The sequence below is a fragment of the Thalassophryne amazonica genome, unplaced genomic scaffold, assembly GCF_902500255.1.
Source record: "Thalassophryne amazonica unplaced genomic scaffold, fThaAma1.1, whole genome shotgun sequence".
Classification (NCBI taxonomy): domain Eukaryota; kingdom Metazoa; phylum Chordata; class Actinopteri; order Batrachoidiformes; family Batrachoididae; genus Thalassophryne; species Thalassophryne amazonica.
Window position 1 is genome coordinate 114,143 of NW_022986241.1, and position 12,317 is coordinate 126,459.

General features: G+C 40.0%; 1 long non-coding RNA gene across 1 annotated transcript in view; it reads right to left on the reverse strand.

Moving 5' to 3' along the window:
* LOC117505751 overlaps positions 1–12,317 on the reverse strand; it is a 362,202-nt gene that overhangs the window by 76,937 nt on the left and 272,948 nt on the right. The window lies entirely within an intron of this gene.

The following is a 12,317-nucleotide window of genomic DNA, read 5'->3' on the forward strand; positions in this document are numbered from 1 at the left end:
TCTCAGTTCCAGAACTGTCTGAACTCCTGCCACTGGTATCTGGTTGTAAATGACTGTTTGGACCTGAGTTGCTGGCTGGTTGTGGTCCTCCATCGTCCTCTCCATCAGCTTCTGCTGTCAGTGTTCTGTGTACAGATGAGCTGCTGGCTACAGGCTCAGCCTCTGTGCTCTCATCACTTCGGCTTTGATGAAGCTGTGGCGACTCTGGTTTTTCATCATCATTTTCACTCTTCACAGGGACGGCAGTGAAACCAAACTTGGTGAGATCTGCCTCCTCCAGCTGCTGAAGCTGCTCTCCCTGCTGACTTATCCACAGCTTCTCTTCTTCTTTAATGTCCTCCTGGTCAACACTCAGATTCCAGTCCTGGTGTTCAGGGAGAGTTTCTTCTTTCATCACCAACAACGGCTGCATGTCTGCAAAGAAACAAATTAACAATAAATGTCAGAGCAACACTCGTTAAAATAAAGTATCAGTGGTGAGTTTGACCTGAGGACAGTAAGTTATTGCACTGATGGAAATGATTAAGTAGAAATGTACATCAGCATTTGTTTTAAATTTCACAAATTGTAATTTATGTCCTTGTCTTCCACAATTGACTATTGCAGTGTTTTATTTTCTGGATTGCTATAAAATAGTGTAGGATGTCGACAGATGGTACAGAATTACTGTTGCTCGAGTTTTGATGAAAACCAGGAGGTTTGATCACAGACATTCTGGCTTCCCTTCACCGACTTGAGGACTAGATTTCAAGAATTTATTAGACATTTCAGGCTTTAAACGGTCATGAACTCAACTATCTTGCTGAACTTGTTCAGCCTTATGTGCCTCCTCGTGCCCTGTGGTCCTTGGATGCAGACTTGCTCTGTGTCTCAAGGGTTAAAATGAAGTCAGCAGGCTTCAGAGCCTTTTTTTTTTTTTGCCATGGTCGTATCTTGTGGAATAGGCTGCCTGTTGGCATTTGAAATGTGACTTTAAGACTATTTTTAAAACATATTTTAAAACACACATAGTTGTAACCACATCGCCCAAGTCCTCTACGCTCTAAATCCAGTTCGGGCTAGGATTGATTTTAAAATACTTATCTTTGTTTTTAAAGCTCTGAATGGTTTGGCTCCATCATACTTAGCCGAGCTGCTGACACATCGGGACCAAAGCAGAGTTTTGAGATCTTCTATCCAGTGTGCACTAGCGGTTATGCGGCCTTGATACTGCCACTTTGGAGGCCGGGCTTTCTCTGTGGCCACACTCAGACAGTGGAACAAGCTCCCACCCCCCGATATCCGCACTACCACTGACCTGAATCTTTTAAAATCTATTGTTTCTGTATGAAAATGTTGCTTTTCATCCCACACATGGACGAGTCATCAGCGATACACAGATGTTATGTGCAGCTCATCGGAGTTTTAGTTATTGATCCGTTCAGACATCATCAGCTTTTGGATTCGTTCACATTTTTTAACAGTTTCAAAATTCTGATGAAGCACCAGCTGCAGGAACGAAGCTGGACAATGGTTAAACCGTGTCAATGTAAGTCCTGATTTCTTGTCTCGTTTGGCTTCATGTCCTTCGTTAGTGCCGTGTAACTGGGGCTTTAGGTTATTCTCTTGTTTTTATCTGACTGTGAAGCACTTTGGTCACCCTCTGGGCTGTGGAAAGGGTTATACGTATAAACTTTGATTGATTGACAAGCACAGACTGGTAAGCACTGAAAGCCGAGATAGGCGTGTCCCAACTTGTCCCCTGGCACTCCGAAACGGAGGTGTTGTCTCGCTTCATCAGCGAATCGGTCGTGACGCGCAAAGCCTCCGCGCGGCTTTCCATGACAAAATCTCTTGTTAAAAGTGAAATCTGCCGGAAAATGGCAGTCTCTGAATGGTTTTTATTTGCTGATGATATGACTGTGTTCTGTAATGGGGATCATTTGGGTCAGCTTTTGGACATGGTGGGGAAGGAATTACAGAAATTTAAAGAATGGTTTGATAAAAATAAAAAAAACTATCACATCATCTTGGTAAAACAAAGTGTATTATATTTGGAAATAAGCCCAGGAATTCAAGCAGGAGCTTTACAATACATTAGAGCCCGACCAATATATCGACCGGCCGATGTAAGCCCTTTTCAAAGTACTCGCTATCGGCCGAAATTTTGCCAATAGAACGCCGATAATTTCTCATAACAGAACTGTTACTGAAATAATGTTTGTGTTGGCAATGTAAAATGTCCTTGCACAGTTTGTCCAGTACATGGAGCTCTGACTCCATTCAACTGAGAGCTGCTTACACCCCTGCTTAAATGTGTTCATCACCGGCCCCCATAGTTCGCCATCACACTGCACTGGTCGGCTGACAAAAGCATACAAGTAAGTTTATAAGGATGTTGTTTGTAATAACTTTGCGATTACCTTCACCCCACATTTCTCCCGTTTCAGTTCAACTCAGTTTGATTAACACAGTTTATGTAGTAATATGTCAAATGTGCTTCATTGCGTCGGTCACGCTTTTTATTAAGCTCACGTTGTGTAGACCTTATTCTAGCATGAAAAACTTTAGTTTACTGCTAAGAGGTTGAAACATTCAGATTCACTGGTCGTCCTGAAGGGTTCAGGGAATTACTGCCGTTTGCCATTAACCCTCTGGGGCTGACGCCGTCATATACGATGGCTGGGACCAAGATTTACTAAATTGTAAATAACATTTTAATGATATGAGATAGAAACTTACTTTTTTGCTGAAAAGTTAACTCCAGGGACTTTCGATCCACCGTTGGCCATTTTGGTACTCCTCATAGAAGATGTGTGATGATGTGCGCAATGTGAGTGTCCAAACAGAATTGGTTCTCCGTCACATGGTTTTCCAAAATCCAATCGTAGGGCAGATTTACCTCACGTGATATGGCAAAGATTGTTTTCAGGAGTGATATCTTACGAGTTGGTGCGTTTGAATAGCCCCCTAACTGCTCCAATTGCATTTTTGCATTTTTTTGAACTTGAAAATTCTTCTGTTATAAAGTTAATCAATATGAGGACAAAGCTTCAGCTTTTAGCTCATACCTTTTTTGTCACTTGACTTTTAACTGTACTACATAAATATACTTCAATCTACTTCTAAATTTTTAGACCTGTTATTTTTACATATACGATCGGTTTGGTCACCTCTGGTCTCGTCTTTACGTCTTTGAAAAGTGGATGAACACCATATGATGTTGTCAGATTGCCAACACATTATACATATATAGCCCCTCATTTTTTTCCTCAGTGGTGTTGTGAATGTGATATGTTGATAATTGTTAATTTGCTGATCTACTTTATCCACCACAGAACTCTGGTCAGAGAGCAGACATGGACACAGGAACAGTTCAGAGCCTTTATATGCAGATTTGTTGCCTAACAGATGAATGGCTCAGTTTAACATGCAGGGAGCACAGGAGTTGGAATGAAACATCCGTAAACACATGGTGCTTATTAATACCGAGCAGCGCGAGGATGTTGACAGACGGGCGTAACGTCAGAGTCGTAGTCCATCCGACTCAGTTTCCGCCATGACCGCAAACAGGAAGTTAAAACAGGAAGCACACAAGAAGCATGATGGGAGAAACCGAGGTGCACCATGGGAGAACAGTTACCTGGTTACTGCTGTCGCTGCGGCTCTCGTCCTGTCAGACACCAGTGAAAGGCTGGCATCAGAATAGGAAAGTGGGGAAAAGTTTTGTAATTGCAATTTAATATGCTGTCAGTAGTGTTGGGCTGAAAAGATCGATTCCTAATTTTCTTAAATTGATTTTAAATCCCACAGATCGATTCATACATCAAAAGATCCATTACATATACACAAACACACACATATATATGCATTTCACACCAGCGTTGGAACAGCGTTGCTGAAAAATGACGCTGCAGTTGGTCCGTTGATTGTTTTCGTGGGTGTGAAAATGATCATTTCTCTACATTGATTGTGGACCAGGTGGTTCTGATTTCGAAGCAGGTCCAAAATTTATTCATCAACCTCTTTCAAAGCTATTTAAAGGTGTCAATCATGATGACCTGGACTCTTGTCTGTTGCTGGCAAGAAAAAAGAAAAGTCTGCCATTTAATTCACACAATGGTGTTTTTTTGTTGACATTTTTTTTTTTTTTTGCGTTCGTTCCTCATAACCTGCCTTTTCTGTGGGAGAGAGTGCGAAGGTTCTGTGGTGTGGACTGACTTTTCAGCCATGCAGCAAGTGCCGGTGGAAAAGACTGACTGAACCGCCAGTCAGTCTGCGTGGCCGTGGGAGAAGTTCTCCTGCAGAGGGCCGCATAACCAGCACTGTAGGGGAGACCGGGACCATTTGCCCCGGGAAAATCGTAAAATTTATAACTCTCTGAAACACTGTTGCCTACATTTTGAGGGCCACATTTTGTGAAGTAAAGCCACAGTTTGTTTGTTTTTTACTCTTTGTTACAGCCTTACTTTAAACCCAAAAGAAACAAGGCATCAGGCCAAAACATGGAAGCCTGTAGAAATGTACCTGTGTCAGGGCCAATGAACCAGATACCTCTGGCGCCCTCTTTTGGCTGCCATTCATCCTGTTTGTAAAATAAAAGAATATTACTCCGTCAATCTAGGCGGGGGATTGGTCCGTGGCATCAGTCTTATAGCCATCATTATTAACTACCAATACTTCATTAATTTGCTGTCAAATGTCAATATAATACTAGTATGAATATGTTGCATAACTAGATAATTAGGTAACAGCGTCAACTTATATAGTGCCAAATCACAACAGAGTTGCCTCAAAACACTTCACACAGGTAAGGTCTAACCTTACCAACCCCCAGAGCAACAGTGGTAAGGAAAAACTCCCTCTGAGGAAGAAACCTCAAGCAGAACAGACTCAAAGGGGTGACCCTCTGCTTGGGCCATGCTACAAAACATAAATTACAGAACAATTCACAGAACAATTCACGGACGAATATACAAGAAATGCAATTGGCGCACAGGACAGGAGGATCGCCAACACGAACACAACTCCCATCTCTGGATGGAGCTGCACCTTAAACAGAGAGAAAAAACAGAATCAGGCATCAGAAAGACAAGAAATACTGTATAATTTGTTAGCATTAAACAACAAGAAAAACAGAGAAATACTAAGGTGATTGCCGGCCACGAGCCCTAAACTTTACTAAAAGACCAAGAACTAAGGTAAAGTTGAGGCCAGAATCTGACTGTTTTATTGACGCAGGGAGATCATTCCACAGAACAGGGGCACGATAAGAGAAAGCTCTGTGACCCGCAGACTTCTTATTCACCTTAGGGACACAAAGTAGTCCTGCACCCTTAGAACATAAAGCCCGGGCTGGTATGTAAGTTTTAATTAGGTCAGCTAGGTAGGAGGGTGCCAGTCCGTGAATAATTTTATAGGTTAGTAGCAGAACCTTAAAATCTGATCTCACTGGGACAGGAAACCAGTGAAGGGATGCCAAAATGGGTGTAATGTGGTTGAACTTTCTGCTTCGTGTCAAAAGTCTGGCTGCAGCATTTTGAACCAATTGGAGACCCCTAATGCTAGACTGTGGTAAACCAGAAAATAGAACATTGCAGTAGTCCAATCTAGAAGAGATAAATGCATGGATCAGGGTCTCAGCATCAGTCATAGACAGGATCAATCAATTTTATTTATATAGCGCCAAATCACAACAAACAGTTGCCCCAAGGCGCTTTATATTGTAAGGCAAGGCCATACAATAATTATGTAAAAACCCCAACGGTCAAGACGACCCCCTGTGAGCAAGCACTTGGCGACAGTGGGAAGGAAAAACTCCCTTTTAACAGGAAGAAACCTCCAGCAGAACCAGGCTCAGGGAGGGGCAGTCTTCTGCTGGGACTGGTTGGGGCTGAGGGAGAGAACCAGGAAAAAGACATGCTGTGGAAGAGAGCAGAGATCAATCACTAATGATTAAATGCAGAGTGGTGCATACAGAGCAAAAAGAGAAAGAAACACTCAGTGCATCATGGGAACCCCCCAGCAGTCTAAGTCTATAGCAGCATAACTAAGGGATGGTTCAGGGTCACCTGATCCAGCCCTAACTATAAGCTTTAGCAAAAAGGAAAGTTTTAAGCCTAATCTTAAAAGTAGTGAGGGTGTCTGTCTCCCTGATCTGAATTGGGAGCTGGTTCCACAGGAGAGGAGCCTGAAAGCTGAAGGCTCTGCCTCCCATTCTACTCTTACAAACCCTAGGAACTACAAGTAAGCCTGCAGTCTGAGAGCGAAGCTCTCTATTGGGGTGATATGGTACTATGAGGTCCCTAAGATAAGATGGGACCTGATTATTCAAAACCTTATAAGTTTTATAGGATGGGACGAAGCGTCGCTATATTTTGCAGGTGGAAGAAAGCAGTCCTAGTAATATTTCTAATGTGGAGACCAAAGGACAACGAAGGATCAAAAATTAAAACAACATTTTAATAACACTAACCCAAATCGATATCAGATCGAATTGAAATAATCAATTCTGCATCTTAAGAATCAAATCGATTTTTGAAATTTGAATTGATACCCAGCTGTAGTTGTCAGTGCCGCAGAAGTCAGGAGAATAAATATCTTTTATTGTGTAAACATCACTTTTTTAATGAAATCATCAACCCCTGAAGAAAATTATTAAAACAAAATTGTCCAATTGAATCTTCAATTTTTTTCAATATGTCAAACAAACAACTTCAATATTTTTCCATAGAGAAAAATGCTGCTCGGTCAAAGGATTTGCCTCCATTATATTACAGTAACACCAGAGAAACACTAATAACTGTTGGCTGAACTTATTTAAAATAATATCAAAACAAACCACATAGCGGCTAGTTAGCTTAGCCCTTAGCCAATAATGCCAAATAACTTAAAACATCCCCACTCGGCAGGAATCACTATCAACACCACGCAAAATCCATCCGTGATAAAACAGAAAACCCTCTGCAAATAAGTAACTCACCCTGTTCACGAAGGAATTCTACTTTAAAAGCAGCGTTGTTGGAGTCAAAAAGAACTGGTCCTAACGCGACCGAAGCTAACAGCGCATTGGGGCTGTCCAAATCGATGCCTGACCTAAATAACAACTAATACAACTACAGGGAATTTACAACACAATGGATTTGCACTGATCTAAAAAAAATGACCCAGGTGACTGGCAAAAAAATAAAAAAAAAATCCACCAAAATTCAGAGATTTTTCCTCCATGCATCTCTGTACATAAATTTGTAAATAAACGCAGTGCTACTCACCTGAACAAAGTTGTTGTGCATTTTTTTTAAATACAATAATTAGTATTGGTATGTATTTATGACTCAAACATCATCATCTTGCAAAATATCAATGGCTCAAATGAAGAATAATGTTGCCTCCGTTACAATTCCACCATGACTGCACCAACTGGACTAAATTTCTAACTTTGCCATCACAAACTGACTTAGTAAGAGTTACCGAGAGGTATTCAGATACCAGAAACTAACATTTTATAAACCATATACAGTGAGGAAAATATGTATTTGAGAGACTGTCGATTTTGGAAGTTTCCCTTGCAAAAAAATAAAAAATAAAATCCAATCACATTGCATGATTTCTGAATAATTATTTTGCAATTTGCAATGTTATTTGTTATTATTTATTTGTAAATGATATGCTCTTTTATTTTGGGCAGCATGGTTGCTAAGTGTGAGCACTGTTGCCTCACAGCGAGGAGGTCATGGGTTCGAGTCCCACCTGTGGCATTTCTGTGTGGAGTTTGTGTGGGTTCTCTCTGGGTGTTCTGGCTTCCTTCCACATCCAAAGACACGCAGGTGGATTGGAAACTTTAAATTGTCCGTAGGTGTGTGTGTGTTTGGGGGGGGGGGGGTGAATTAGTGCAGCAGCTCAGAGAATATTTAGAGCTGAATCCTGCAAACAGTGATACAAACAGTAAATTCGGCACAAATGTACAGAGATGAAGTGATGAAAAATCTCTTTTTGGTGGATTTCAGCTTTTTTTTTTTTTTTTGCCAGTCACCTGGGTCATTTTTTAGATCAGTACAAATCCGTTGTGTTGTAAATTCCCTTTAGTTGTATTAGTTGTTATTTAGGTCAGGCATCGAGTTGGACAGCCCCAGTGCGTTGTTAGCTTCGGTCGCGTTAGGACCAGCTATTTTTCACACCGGCAACCTCCTTTTAAAGTAGAATTCCTTCGTGAAGAGGGTGAGTTACTTATTTGCAGAGGGTTTTCTGTTTTATCGGGGATGGATGTTCTGTTGTGTTCTTAGTGATTCTTGCCGAGTGGGGATGTTTTAAGTTATTTGGCATTATTGGCTAAGAGCTAAGCTAACTAGCCGCCATGTGGTTTGTTTAGACGATGTTTGGATATTATGTTAAATAAGTTCAGTCAACAGTTAATATAATGGAGGCAAATATTGGAAAAATATTGAAGTTGTTTGATTGAAATACTGTAAAAAAGTGAACATTCAATTGGACAATATTATTTAATAATTGTCTTCAGGGGTTGATGATTTCATTTAAAAGTGATGTTTACACAACAAAAGATAAGCAGGTTAGATTTTGCCGGATACGGCAAACACACACCTCGCGATATTTGAACGGTTCTCCTCGTTGATTGGCTCGTTCAAATGACATCATCGTAGAGTTTATTTCAACATGGAAGTGAAAGTTGAACTGGACGATATTTCGACATACGTGGCACCGGCAAAATGTCGGGTTGCGCTGTTTTTCCGGCTGGCTACATTTATTCACGACGGAACGGAACGGCCGCAGTTGGGCGGGAACTTAAAGGCGATCGGCATTTAAGATCTCCTTATTTCACATTCATGACAGGAGCTCGATATTGGTGATTTTCATTATTGAAAATTTGTGTATTTTCCCAGTTACTATTTTCAGGGGTGGAGTGATCGAGGGTTTAGCAGACATGACATTGACAGAGAAAAAAACAGGATAAACACACGTGCCGACGTGGACTTCTGTATTTTTGTTTTTATTCTGTCTTGAGTTTGCAGGCTTTGTAAATCACAAATCTAAGAGATTATTTCTGTTTACCATGGCATTTTGAATGTTTTATCACGTTAGCTACACAAAATGAGGCCATTTAAGGCCAAATAAAAAAAAAAAACTAAGTTGTTTATCATCAGTAATTTTTGCCACACGGTGGAAATAATTTCAAGCACGGCTATGCCACTTTTTTGAGCTGCTTTTAGTGATGGCACCCAAAACAGCATAGAATCCCTCCACCATCTGGTGATTTTCTGTTCCGATTCAAAAGGCTTCATGGCACCCAAAACGGGATAAAATCCTTCTGACTTTATGGCACCCGAAACGGCATTAAAAGATGAAAGTTTAGCACCATCACTCAATGCCGAAGGCGCCGCCATGTTGAAATATACTCCTCGATGGCATCATTTGAACTAGCCAATCAGCGAGGAGATCCGGTCAAATAGCGCTAGGTGCGTGTTTGCCATATCCAGCAAAATATCCACTTTGTAAGTTCAGCCAACAATTAATATAATGGAGGCAAAGCCTTTGACCGAGCAGCGTTTTTCTCTATAGAAAAATCTTGAAGTTGTTTGATTGAAATACTGTAAAAAAATGAACATTCAATTGGACAATATTATTTTAATTTTCTTTATAGGTTGATGATTTCATTAAAAAAGTGATGTTTACACAACAAAAGATATTGAGTGTCCTGACTTATGTGACACTGACAACATGTGTAATGTATTAAATTGCAATAATAAAAACTTTATACACACTTTCCTGTTACACCGAGGCTTATAAACAGATTGTAGTTTCTCAACAGTTCCACTGAAAATGTAATTTTTCATTGTGAAAATGAGTGAAGCCTCCCCTTCTCTCTCTCTCTCTCTCTCTCTCTCTGAGCAAACAGAGCATTTTGGAAACACAAAGCCTTTACCACACATTAACCATATATTTATGAATGAATCAGCATCTACGTGACACAGAAGTAGCTGGATTATTTAATGAAAGATTCTGCTGGGAGTTTTTTTTTTTTTTTTTTCAGCTCGGAGTGGAGAGCGACGCTTCACTTTGTTGATCGAAGTTACGGCAGTAATTCAGCTCACTCAGTGTATTCCTACGCCTGCTTTTTGCTGGTGTCCGGCGTGACCAGTGCAAAACACATACAGTGAAAGTGGTAACCAGCTAATGGCGTTTCTGCGCGTTTTCTGCCTTTTTAATTAGTATGCAAACAGAATATATTAATTAATTTTTTAAAACTGCTTTGTTGATGGAAGCCATAATGGAAGCGTTTTTCCCATTGACAATTGGGAAAAGTATTAACATCTGGGAACTTCGTCAATATTTTGCCCAGTTAGGAGGCGTCATGTTGCTGTCCACGAAGGGACGATATATACAACCCTAAAAAAGTAACCGTTACTGACTGCCACAATTTTTTTTTTTTCCCCTGATTTCTTATAGTGTCTCTTAAAGCCAGAAGGTTGCCATTTGAAATGACTTTAGTTTTGTCATGTCTGTGATCTGCTTTTTTTCCACAGAATTAAACAAGTGAATGAACATCCTCCGAGGCCGGTCATTCCATATTTTTGCCAGGGTGTTTGTGTGTGTGTGTGTGTGTGTGTGTGTATATATATATATATACATGTGTGTATGTATGTGTGTGTATGTGTGTGTGTGTGTGTGTATATATATATACGTGTGTATGTGTGTGTATGTGTGTGTGTGTGTGTATATATATATACGTGTGTATGTGTGTGTGTGTGTGTATATATATATACGTGTGTATGTGTGTGTGTGTGTGTGTATATATATACGTGTGTATGTGTGTGTGTGTGTGTGTATATATATATACGTGTGTATGTGTGTGTGTGTGTGTGTATATATATATACGTGTGTATGTATGTGTGTGTGTGTGTATATATATATACGTGTGTATGTATGTGTGTGTATGTGTGTGTGTGTGTGTGTGTGTGTGTATATATATATACGTGTGTATGTATATACGTGTGTGTGTGTGTATATATATATACGTGTGTGTGTGTGTGTGTATATATATATACATGTGTGTGTGTGTGTGTGTGTATATATGTGTGTGTGTGTGTGTGTGTGTGTGTGTGTGTGTGTATATACGTGTGTGTGTGTGTGTGTGTGTGTATATACGTGTGTGTGTGTGTGTGTGTGTGTGTATATACGTGTGTGTGTGTGTGTGTGTGTGTATATACGTGTGTGTGTGTGTGTGTGTGTGTATATATACATGTGTGTGTGTGTGTGTGTATATATATATATACATGTGTGTGTGTGTGTGTATATATATATATACATGTGTGTGTGTGTGTGTGTGTGTATATATACACACCTATTTGGTTGGAGCATAACTAGCAAGGCTACTTTGTGTTGCTAGTTTTAACAGAAAAAGTTCTGATCATTAATTGAGCTTTAAAAAGGAGCATTTTAACATTGAATAAGTGTTTATTAAAATGGTTATAATAAAAATATGTTGGAAAAAAGGCTTGGAAGTGAAAGTTTAGACGTTGAATAAACAACCAAAAGCTCTTTGAACATGTGTATCAGATGGTAAAAAGTGCTGTAGAAATTCAGTTAAGTAATGTTTTGTTTTTGCAAACAGCAACTTTACAAACTATGAATTCAATTATTTGGCTTATATCTATTTAATGAGTTTAATGTCACTATAGATGTGTTCATATCATATTTGGTGACTTCTGACATCTTGTTGCAGTGCCATGTAAGTAGCAGTCACAATAATATCCCAAAATAAAAACCAAAAAAGAATTAAATAAAACAAGAAAAAATAATTAATTAAATAAAATAGTCATCCATCTTCTGTACCCGCTTACTCCAGTTAAGGGTCACGAGGGGCCAGAGCCCATTCCAGCTGTCATGGCGCGTGAGGCGGGTACACCCTGGACAGGATGACGATCTGTCGCAGGGCCACATATAGACAAACACACACACACCCACACCAAGGGTCAATTTAAAGTTTTCAGTTCACCTAACATGCAGGTCTTTAGATGTGTGAGGAAGCTGCAGCACCCGGAGAGAACCCACACAAACACAGGGAGAACATGCAAACTCCACACAGAAAGGCCACAGGTGGGAATCGATCTCATGACCTTCTTGCTGTGAGGCAACAGTGCAAACCACTAATCCACCGTGCTGCCTGAAGTAATAATAATACATTTGTAAAGCATTTTAAATAAAGGAAAACTCAACAAAGTGCTGAACATAGCTGCAGACGAACATGACACAAAGATCCCATATACCAGAATAAAACAAAAACAGAAAAGAATTAAATACAACAAGAAGAAATAATGAAAAAA